Genomic DNA, 11600 nt, shown 5'->3' on the forward strand with positions numbered 1-11600 from the left:
GGAGGCTGTAATTCCCGTTGCCCCCCTCACCCCAATCCTCCTTGCCCCCCGGGTTTTGGGCTGGGAGGTTTTGCCTTGCAGCATCGTTGGGCAAGTCGTCTGGATTTGGGCTGGCTCACGGAAATCTCTGCAGCGTTAGCACGTGGGACTGTAGGGATGTCATTCTCCCTTGCAGCTGTGGTTAGAAGTGTGGCTGTTGGCTCCTTTATGTAAAGGTTAATGGGAATAAATAATCATTCCATCACAGAAGAAGGTGGGGGAGGGAATCCCACTTCCTACAGGGGCTGGAAGTCTTCCTCTAGTGAATAAGGGTCTTGTAACATCCAGCTTCTTGCTGAATTTAAGCTTGCTTTTAAATTATTTTTTTTTCCCTTTCAAGTTGACTTTCAAGGTCTTAGTAGAGAGAAATAGGCAAATACGAATTTTGCCTAGGTGGCTGCAACAGGCTTTGCCTGCGTACATTTCCTTGTTCCAGTGTTTCTGCTGTTTGCTGAGCTGGAAGCACCTGAAAGTCTCAGGCTGTGCAGGTCACTGAAGTGAAAATGCTTGGGAATGCTTCAGTTTCATCTTGCTGCCTAATGAAACAGAGCAGCAGTCAGGATAGCACAGGGAGGAGAAACGGCTTTGTGTGCTTCGTGGGTCAGGTAAAACACTCTGGAACGTCCTGGCTGTGGTCCTCTGACAAGTTGGTGTTTGGGAAACTATTGCAGCCTCGCTGTTTGTCCTTCTGCCCGAGTGGAAATCTGCCGGAGAGTTTTGGGAAATACTTTGCATGGGGATGCTCTGCAGCCCTGTACATTCCAGGGCTGACTGTACATCAGACGGTGGTCCCCAAGGCATAGGGACTGGGTTCAAGGACACAGTTATACCTTGATGGTCCTTTCCTAATTGTGCTAAAGACTGCAGATTTGCTGTATGTGCTACTTACGGCCAGTGACGCTGTTTCTCAGCTGCTGTTTCTGGGGTGGGACAGCAAGCAGAGGGCACAATGAAGAATGTAAGAGCAGAGTAGAAGGTTTTAGCTAAGGCTACCTATGTAAGATCCTATTTAAATGAAAAAAAAAAAAAAAGGAAGCAAAGCCAGGAGTTAGTCCTATTAAAGGTCTCACCCAAGAGAATCTGGGCAAGACGCTTCTCAGTTCTGCTGGGAATTGCATTGCCCTTTTAATGGTAATAAAGTAGCTTTGCCGTTAATCTCCGCAGAGGCTGCCAAATGCTGAACAGGTCTGGACAATGAGGCAATTCCCTTCATGTTTGGAGATTCTGGGTCAACGTGGAGGTACGGCTTTTGGGTGTGTTGGGTTTGTACACCATGAACACCAGGTCTGCTGTTGTATAAAAGAGTGGAAAGCAGAAAGCTAGAGAGCAGGTGTCCTTCACTAACCAAACACGCAGAAATGCTAAACATAGTGCCCTCGAATGATTACCCACAAGAGGGGAAATATATCTAAAATGAGGATGCTATAGCTAATGTTAGAGGTTTTGGTAAGAAGCACTGAACTTTCTGTGAACTAATACATTGCCTTAAAAAAAACCCAGCTGCTGTAACGGGGAGGTCTCCTGGGCTGCTTTTCATGTTTTTTCATACATCTCAGACTTCTGGAATATCTGATGTTCTCCCTGTTTATGGTATTAGGAGACACTGCTCATATGCAGGTAATAATAGAAAATAATTTATGGGGGAAGTGGTACTGAATCTGTAGGGTAAACATTCCCTACACATGCAAGAAACTTTCCTGACTGTGAGCAGCACTAATATCAAAACCAGAAGACCATATCTGTATGCAGCCTTGCTGAGTTCTGGGTGTTTTCTTGTATGCTGATACCACATACGCCAGCTTAACCCAGGTGATGAGAGCCACTGCAGGACTGGTAGCTCTGTCTCCAGAGCAGCAGCATGACTAGGGATGCCACTGCATCCCTGGGGCAGGGCAGGTGCCTGAGAAGGAGGATGATGGTGGTGGGACCTCCTGTTGCACCAAGCCTCTTGTGGGCAGCAGGAGAAGTGTGTGCCTCTCCCCACTGCCTCCTGGAGGTGAGGACTGTGCCAGCAAAATGCATGGACCTTCCTATTCCACCTTCCCCCATGGCCTCAAGTTGTGCCATGGCCTCAAGTCACGCCAGGGGAGGTTCAGATTGGATATGAGGAAAAATTTTTACACTGAAAGGGTTATTAAGCATTGGAATGGGCTGCTCAGGGAAGTGGTTGAGGCACCATTCGGAGGTATTCAAAAGACGGGTTGACATAGGGCTTAGTGACATGGTTTACTGATGCTTTTGGGTTTTTTTTATCAGTGTTAGGTTGATGGTTGGACTGGATAATCTTAAAGGTCCCTTCCAGCCTAGACAATTCTATGATTCCATCATCTGCCAGTTAGGCGGCAGTGTCAAAAACAAGCATGGATTTTCCTGTTTACCCAACGCCAGCGTACCTCCTGAAAAGCAATTGCATCAGGTTTGTTTTCCTTTCCTCATACATATCAGAAGTCAAACAGCTTGGTGTGGCTAATGGGGTTATATTGACCCACCTCTGCTGTTGCTATTAATATCTGAAGGAATTCCCAAATGCCACAGCCCCAATGACAGTACAGCTGCCCGCCTGTCTTTCTTTTGCCAGAGTGGGATCTTTTTATGTTGGCAATTCCAGTAACTGCTTGTCCAAATTTTGGTCCTTGCTAGTGTTAAGCAGCTAGGGACTAGATTCTATATAGAAGAGAATATATAGAGAATATCAATTTTTGCAATGAATAGCAAGTTGATTTGCAATTCCAAATACACAATTTTTTTTTTTAAAAAAAAGGAGGTGGAAAGGATTTGGGAGGGGTCATATCTTTTTCTTGCTGACCATAGAAATGTAACCCACCATTTTAAAAAAAGTGCATTCAGAATCCAACTCCAGTGCACAGGCTACTAAATTTCAATTGCTGTTTTTATGTCATTATTGCAATTGCAGTAACTCTGTAAAAGACAAGACAAAAGGTTGCTCTTTCCACTTTGAGCTCTTTCCATCCTCCACTTTTACAGCAAAGGTTACCCTGAGCAATGTGTACATCTGTCTCTTCTAAGTGTAGAAACACATATTATTCATACCTTGTCAATGTATATGCTGGAAAACAGAAGCTGAATTTATAGCTATATTTCCTCTCTGCTGGGGCTTTTAGAGTTGAGTGTTTCAGTGTTTCCATTATAAACCCCTATTTTCTGAGGTTTATAACAGTCTTGAAGAGTGTAGCGGTCTTGAACCATAATAGGAAGCATGTAATGTTGCATTTACAATACAGCTGTAACTGCACATTAAGGAGTGTAATCTTCTCAGTGTTCCTACAATGCTCCAATAAGGTTAATTGGAGTTACATATATTAAGAGAAAAACATCATTTTACCCTTGGAGTTGGTGGTCTCCATCCAGAGACCTGAGAGCATCACACAGGGACAGAGTGCACCTACCTGCATCAGACTTAGAAAAACGCTGGGTTTTGCTACACTATTAAAATACTTGTGTGCATCTTCAAAGATCCCTTTCAGAAACCGATTCCCTCATTTGATGCCTCACTGCTTTACAGACTTGGCCAAAGGAAACCAAGGTAAAGGGGACTGGAAGAAACAATTATTTTATCAAATGTCTGGTGAGGCTTTCGTCCTGTGTGACGTCTCTGCCTGTTTCTGCTCTCGGATTCTAGTCTTGCATAAACACATGTCCCCATCTGAAACCCATCTTGTCCATTTCCAGTGAGCTTACTCCACCTGGGATCTTGTATTCATGTGTCATGGTGCTTACAAATCTCAGGTAAATGAACTACATTTTGTCATACTGTCCCGCTGTCCCTGGGCTGTCTGAAGCAGTGCCAGCTCCTTTGCCACGCTCCGGGGTAGTTGCTGGCTCCTCCAGTCAGCCTCAACTGCCACAGACAGAGCAGGGGCTCTTTGAGGAGACAGTACCCCCTGCATTGAGGTACCTGTCTGTCCTGAGACACAGGACCAACTTTTCTTCTAATACTGGGGAAAATTGCACTTTTGGAAGACCCTGGTGTCTGAATTTGTGAAAATATTCACTTTATAGCCAGCCAGGCTCTGTGGGATTCAAGGTTAGTGTTTTCGAGCCTTGCCAGGTGCAGGGATAAGGAGGAGCAAGGCCTGGGCATTTGACCCAGGCTGGCCAACAGGATTATTTCATACCATGAACGTCACATTCAATATAAATTAAAAAAGTTTGCTGTATAGCTCTCTCTCCCTTGATGGCGGCGGTCCAGACAGCTCCTTGCCCAGGTGCCGGACCCCTGAGGCCTTCCCTTCCTCCTGAAGCCATTGCGCTGGCAGTGTCCGCCATTTGCTGTCCCTGCTGGGAGTGCACGGCTTCCCCCTGATAGAACTGGCTGAATATAATTCCTGTGTATCTATCTCGTATCAGTATCAGGATTAATACTGGTTCTTTAGTATTATTGTTAACTATTTAGTCTTAGTCTATTAAATCTATTTATATTTCAACCCTTGTGTTTCTTTGTGTTCCCTGATTCCCCTTTTCGGGTGGGGAGGGGTCATCGGGTGATAGAATAATTGTCTAAATGACAATAGATTGTTATGGGTTTTCTCAAACCATAACGCTGTCCCACCAGTCTGGCTCTCTAAGCTGCATCTGTTCCAATGCACCTAGTTTAAATTTTTGTTGATGGCCATAGGACTCTGTGCTGGGCCAGAGATCCCATCGTGCCAGTTTGGTTGCTGTGTGAGAGTAACCGTCAGAGTTGGGCGAGGGGGAAGTCTCTGCAGGTAGCAGTGTTCTGAATTAAAATGCATACTTTAAAATGGATGGTGAGGAAGAAGAGCTGAAGTTAAAAGTGGACAGTTGCCAGAGCTACTGGCCATGCTCATGCTAGAGCTGATATATCATTGCAATTGCTCACTTGAGTTTGTTGGACTTAATTGGCTGAAGGTAAAGAAAGCAGCAGCATGTTCAGAGTAGAAAGAAGCTTCTAAGGATTGCTTAAAAAAACCCACCGAGACTCTTGGACCTTGAAGACTTTGTTCGGCTCTGTGGTGAGTACAAAGTGGTCCTCTAAGATTGTCACAGAGCAAAGATAAAATATCACAGCTGAAAGTTTTCTTCCATGGATTTTTTTTTTATTTTGGTATTTCAGTGAAACTGAGAAGGATACATATTTTGGTTTTGTACTAGGTCACCTACAGTCTAAGGTTGTGCTTATCTGCCACTTGGTAGAGGCAGCAGAAGGTAGCAAGGAGGTAGGAGGCTGGATTCACTGTGAACCTTAGGCTCAGATCCCATCTACACTCTGAGACAGCAAGTTAACATGAGTGTCAGCAGTGATGAAATCTTGTTGAGACTAAGTTCTTTTTGCTGTTTCAACTCATATGTCACATTATTTAGTCTTCCACTTAACCTCTCTTCCCATGGCTAACAGGTCAGCTTATTGGGTTCATGCCCTTTTGCAAGTATTGCTAACCTCGAGCATTCTGAAGTTGCAAATTTACTCTTCAATTCATGAGACTGCAGGAAAAACATGCATTTTTTTTTTTAACTGAGCAATTAAAATAGTTTAATTAGTATCTTAGCCCTGATTCTTTGAGTTTTACAGCTTTGGAACATATTTTTTGTTGCTTCAAGGGCTTGACCGTCTTTGCCCCCAGTAAAATCTTTGTCACGATTGTACAAATGAAGAACTAGTGCTTAAACAAAAACCTGAACTAAGCCAAGACTTGCAGTAAGAAGCTGAGATTTGGAAATGCTGTTTTTGTGATTGTGTAAGTTCACTTTTTCACTTTTCCTCTTTTTTTTGCCCCCTTACCAGTTATGCCTGCCTGTGTTACAACATATCTGTTGAGAATGATGGAGCTGAAAGGATTTCTGATTTGATGAATTAGTGTACAAGGGGTCAGCAGAAAGGACTGCAAAAAAAGCGATGAATGGAGGAGCACAAAAGGCTGAACTATAGTAAAGCCATTGGTATGTTACATGTGCTTTTCTGCAGCATGTAAGGAGCTGCAATTTGCATGCTGGTTATCTCTATTCCCTTTCATATGGACAAGAAGCCCTTTGGGAATATTGGGTATAATCTACCAAGAGTTATTCATCATGAGATGCATACATGTAGGCAGTGAGTATCCCCTGGATAAGGGCATGAGTGAAGATAAGACCTCTCAATGTACTTTATATTGTCCCTGCATTTTCCCCATAGTGTGAAGGTGTTACATGTCTTCCTGCCACAACTCTGTGTTTTCCAGTGCCCTGTGCATTTTGTGTTCTTACTGCCATTTGAAAATTTCTGACATGATTGTTCACACTGCAGTTACAGTAGTTTTGAAGTATTTATCATGGGGAACATTTTCAAAGGCAAGATAGGCAACAGGGCAACAGCCTCCCCCTAGCTGTCTATGGGATTCAGAGCAGCATCACCAAACCCTGCATGTAGTGTTCTCCAGGAGAACTTCCCGTGTCCCATGAAGGGATATTTCTGCAGCCTAAACGAGAGGCTCTCTGGATGCTACTAAAAAATTGCTGAAGAACTGGGATTGATCCTCAGTGATTACTTTGAACTGCCAGGTCGAGTCTCTTTAGAGTCATACTGCCTTTCTACATATAGATGTAGACTAATAGCTTCTGGGCTTCTTGAAGTATGAAAACCGTTACTGTGGCAATAGTATTAGTCTGACTAGCTTGATTTTGACCTTTCTTTTTCCTTTGTGCCAGTTTACTGCCTCTTCTGTGCTGAGGCTAGATGGTGGTAGTGCCTGAGTTGTAATGCCTCTCCTGATTTTGGCCTGTTTGTATTGTCTAAGACACTGCATATTTTTTTGCTTTTTCTTTTTGCTGTCTTATTCATTTCAGAGGGATAATTGCATCCAATCCCTCTAATTTTAGACAATTAGAGATAAAGCATAAGGCAGAGGCTCATACTGCCCACAGTTCCCAGATGGGACCCGATTCTACTATTCCTGTCAGCCTGAAGGCCATGACCCACGGGGATGTTCTCCTTTCACATCTGTGGGGCTTCTGGAAGCATGTGCTATTTGAAAAAAAATAGTGGTGGCCCTCAGGTGAAGAACGCTGCTTTACCTTTACTGTTCAAGGTTTTTGAGACTTCTCCCTTTTGTCATTTTGAGTTTTGACTGGGAATTTATAAATGTGTTGCATTACTCTTTCAAATACCCTACTCCCATGTGTCTGTCATTATCTTTTTACCTGTTCCAGGCCTTAGTACTGAGCCTGTGAGGTCCCTGAGGGCACCAATAGATCTTAATTGCCCTGATTGACCTCACCTGAGCCACCCCACCTACACACTCTGCCCGTGGGCAGGTCTAGAGCTTCAGTTGCTGACTTGATGCCCTGCTGTCTCGTGGTCTTGGCTTATCCTGTGCTGTGCTGATGGACCCTGTTACCTGCCTCCTACATTCAGCCTGGTGGGCCTGCATCCCTTGGTGAGAGCTGGTCTACGTGGGGGGGTTCCTATCCTCTCTCTTGGTCCTGGGAGCCCATCACCAGAGCATTTGTGCAGGCTGCTGATAGTCTGTATCAGCAATCTGATGCTTTTGAAAGAGGTACTGAGCAGCACATTCATCTAGCTTTTGGCTTGTCCTTTGCATGAGCAGAATGCGGGGTGGATGGCTGTGGTGGTCCTCCCATGACAGGATGGTCAGATCTGCCTCTTCTTGGTTGCTGTTCTCCTCTTTGTCCTTCCTATTTGTTCTTTGACTCCCCTTCTCCTGTTAGGGCAACTCAAAGGATGCACCTGCCAAGGTTTCTCCTGCTGGCAGTCCAGGAACTATTGCACTGCTCTGTGCAATGCCAATTGCAGTGGCTAACTGCTTATGAGGTGGCCGCCCAGTTTTCAAGGCAGCTGCATGTAATCTTTCACTAAAGAAATATCTTTGTATCACATTGAAAGGATTCCACAATAAAATTACTGAACTGCAAAGCAGAGAGGTAAGGTGGGGAATGTAGCAGCTAGAGATAGCACATTGAGCTCTCAGAATATTTCCTTTAGTCAGGGGAAACCAGTGTTCTACATCTTCATGTCTGTAAGGTGCAGAAATGGACTGGGCTTTATGTGTTTTTGTGTCAATACCATGAGCTAATGGATGAAAGAGAAGTTGGTAAGCACAATTTAGCTAATGAAGTTATAGAACAAAGTGCTTCTGTGAAGTTTTTCACAGTTCTTTTGACCTGTGGTCCAGCACTGAAATACAGTTTGGAGAATTCAGGCCTTGGATTTGCTATCTATAATAGCTTTTTAATCAAACAAAGAAGGTTAGGTATTTTTTTGTGGTGTTTACAAGCTGCACTTCACAGAAGAAATGATAACTTACAGATTCTTACCATGATATTGTTACAAAGGCAAACATTTATATACCTCTCTGCAACTAAAAGACTAGTCTAGGAAGGGTTCTTTGGCTTTTGCTGTCAATGTGGAGCTATTGATCCATCAACATAAATCCTTACTTATCTCCAGTCAAGTTTATAGGACAATGAAATTATAGGATTGCTTGAATCAATGTTTCTAAAGCAAGCTATAGAAATATAAACAAGTTACCTATTATTAAATAAAGTCAGTTTGCTTAGAAATGCTTAGCCATGGGCAGCAGATATTACATTAATTTCTGATTTCTCTGGAATTTCACTGGGGCTGCAAGATCTTAATGTCACTATTAGCAAAGGTAACTATTTTAGAAACTCATTCCGAGCTCTCACAGCAAGAGGAAGAAACTGTCATTCCTTTTGACCACAAAATCTGTGCTATTTCTAAGTGCAATTCTTTGAAATAACTAGGATATCTCACAGCTTGTTGCTTTAGAAGGGACTTAGTACAGTGGCACTACATTTAGTTAGCATAATGAATTTTTTAGTCCCTGTGATATTGACTGATATTTGAAGTACCATAACTTTTAGTCATCTAAGATTAAATTTGTTAGTGAAGTTCAAGTTTGCATAGTATTTTAGCTTTCCTAGAATTTTAAGCTGGGTGTTTGTTTTCTGAGAAGCATTTAGGTTAATACAATCAGGTTCTGACTTGGTGAGACAATTTAAGTATAAAAGTGTGTCTTTCTGTTTCTCAGTAGGAAATGTCATGAAAGAGTCTTCCTCAGCATGGTTTCACAGTTACCGTGTTTGCCTTTCGAGATCCAGTTCATTGGAGAGATTTTACTCAAGGTGGCTAAAGAATCTTTCATGAGCCCGTGGTGTCCTTTTGGTGCTCCTGTCCATTTTGAATGCAGAGCAGGATCTTTATAAATGGACTCTGATGCCTCGGTGATCTGTCTGTTCAGTAGCTTGTCATAGTTTATCATGCAGGAGTACAAAATCATCTGATAATCTGCTTGGTCAATCCTTGAACAGGGATAGTAATAATGAAGTCATAGTCAGCCACTGTAAATCCCTCTATTCCAATACATTAATATTCTCAGTACTTTGGCTGTTAAGGTTGCTTTAAATATAAGAAAATCTCTCTGTGAAATGTTCTTTGATCTTTTTGATTGGTCTACCTTAAAGATATTAAGAATTCATTGTGGCTTTTGGTTTTTGTCTTAAGATAAATTAAAATCATATATACTTACATAGTTTTGTACATGGGCTTTGTTAAAGCTTATATTAAACTAGTCGCAGATTAATCTCATGGTTTTTTCAGTTGTTCTGTGGTATTTCCTTTGCAGTATTTTGTGGCTAAGCTGTCTATAGTACAGAATTTTCTTGATCTGAAGACTATGCTACAAATTTCTATAGAGAAGAACTGCTATAAAATTAAATATTAACACCTATCTAGATTTCCGTCGTCTACCATAAAGTTGGTGTGGCTCAACCTTAATTAGATTATTATACACCTAAAACATACGAGGTAGAATATCATGAGAGGATTTGAATTTCGTCATTAGCAGGAGTCTGTGGTTAGTCTACCTGGTTTGTCATTAGCCTCTGAAATACATGAGACCACATTTTCCATTTGATATGCTTTGAAGACAGATCAGAATCCTTAACATGATTTAGGTCTACTGAGAAGGTCTATAATCCTGCTTTTTAATAAGCCCTCTAGTTCATACCCAAACAGTACTTGTGTATGTCGAGCATTGCTGAAACTCACTGCCCCACTTGTATTCGCTCTGAAGCTGAAATGCATGGTTTTGGAAAAGCATTTACAGAAAATATTCCTGCAATTACAGCAGACAGGGCTTTAAGGCATGAAGACTTCCTGGAAAACCCAGATTGTCTGTGTGCCACGGGTTTGGTTTTTTTTCTAATTTTTTCAGTGGGGGAAGAATTCAACTTTTCACACTTTGAATGCTCTAATATACTTCCCTTTTTAACATTTACTGCTGCGAATATCTGCACAAGCTGAAGTTCTGGCTGTTCGGGGTTGAACTGCTTCTGTCTTGTGGGTCTGCCATTTGCTGGGGAGCTCCAAGGCTGCAGTTACGGCAGCGCTGAGGAAAGAAGGATGAGATGTGCGTCTTGAGCGTAAGTTTGTGTTGAACGTGGGGGGTTTTGTGTTGTTGGAGTTTGTGTTGAAAAAGTTGGTGATCTGTGGATTTTATTTGCTATGGAAGAGAAGAGCTGGGACAGCACCGTGTCACGGGGCTGTGAACCTTGGTAGCTACAATCTTGAGGGAAGCCTTGTGGATGCAAACGCAGACAATGCTGCTGACTCACCATGGTGTGGCAGGAAAAGGCTCCCTTCACTTCTGCTTGCCTCTGCCTTCCTCCAGCATGTGGTTAGTGAGAACCTCGTGTCTGCCTCTGGAGTTCTTTGATACCCTTATCATAATCAGCCTGAGCAGCTTGGCTCCACTAAAAGAACTGGAAGGCTGGTGAAAAATATCTGTGCTATTAACTGGTTAATTTGGATGGCTTTTCTCATGTAAAAGACCTGTGAAGAGAGATACAGGATGATAAATAACCTGTTTTCATTGCTGTCTGCGTCCCTGACTCCTTGCCCCCTGCCCCATGAAGCATCGTGTGGATTTTTATGACTCCTCACCGAGTTGAGATCCTTAGCTCTGGGATGATAACTGTGAGTGGGTGGGTCTGCAGTGAGGAGTGCTCCAGGTGGGTTTTAGAGCCAGTGCTGCCTGCCACCCATCGTAATGCTTGGAGGTGCTGAGTGAAAATGCTCCAGCAAGAAACAGGTGCTGAGGCTTAAAAAAACAAAACAAAAACCCCAACATCAACAACAGAAAAGGATAGTTGTTGTTGTTGGGAACTTGATTACATGTTCTCTTCCAAATTGGATGCTGATGTGAGAGCCTGTTTTCTTTCATAATGTATGTGTTTAAGAACTATTCATCCCACCTACCTCCCAGTGTGATTGGAAAAGGCTCCTATGCTGCTTAAAAAATAAGTGAGATCTGTACTTGACTCTGTTTGCTGATAGGATTTTTGCCTTTGGTTTTAATAGGAGGACAACAGTCCTCTATGGGCAGAAAAATATGTCATCTAATTAAAAAGGCAAGTAAATTAAAGCACAGTGAAATCAGTATATTACTTCTTACCTCCTACACTTGTGGTGATTTGTTTAGTTTTTTGAAGAGACTTCAGTGCATTTGGATATTTGACTTTTTTTTTTTTTTTTTTTTTTTTTTTTAAAACTCCTCGGGGTGTTT

The sequence above is a fragment of the Calidris pugnax genome, unplaced genomic scaffold (assembly GCF_001431845.1).
Source record: "Calidris pugnax isolate Ruff unplaced genomic scaffold, ASM143184v1 scaffold1, whole genome shotgun sequence".
Taxonomy (NCBI): domain Eukaryota; kingdom Metazoa; phylum Chordata; class Aves; order Charadriiformes; family Scolopacidae; genus Calidris; species Calidris pugnax.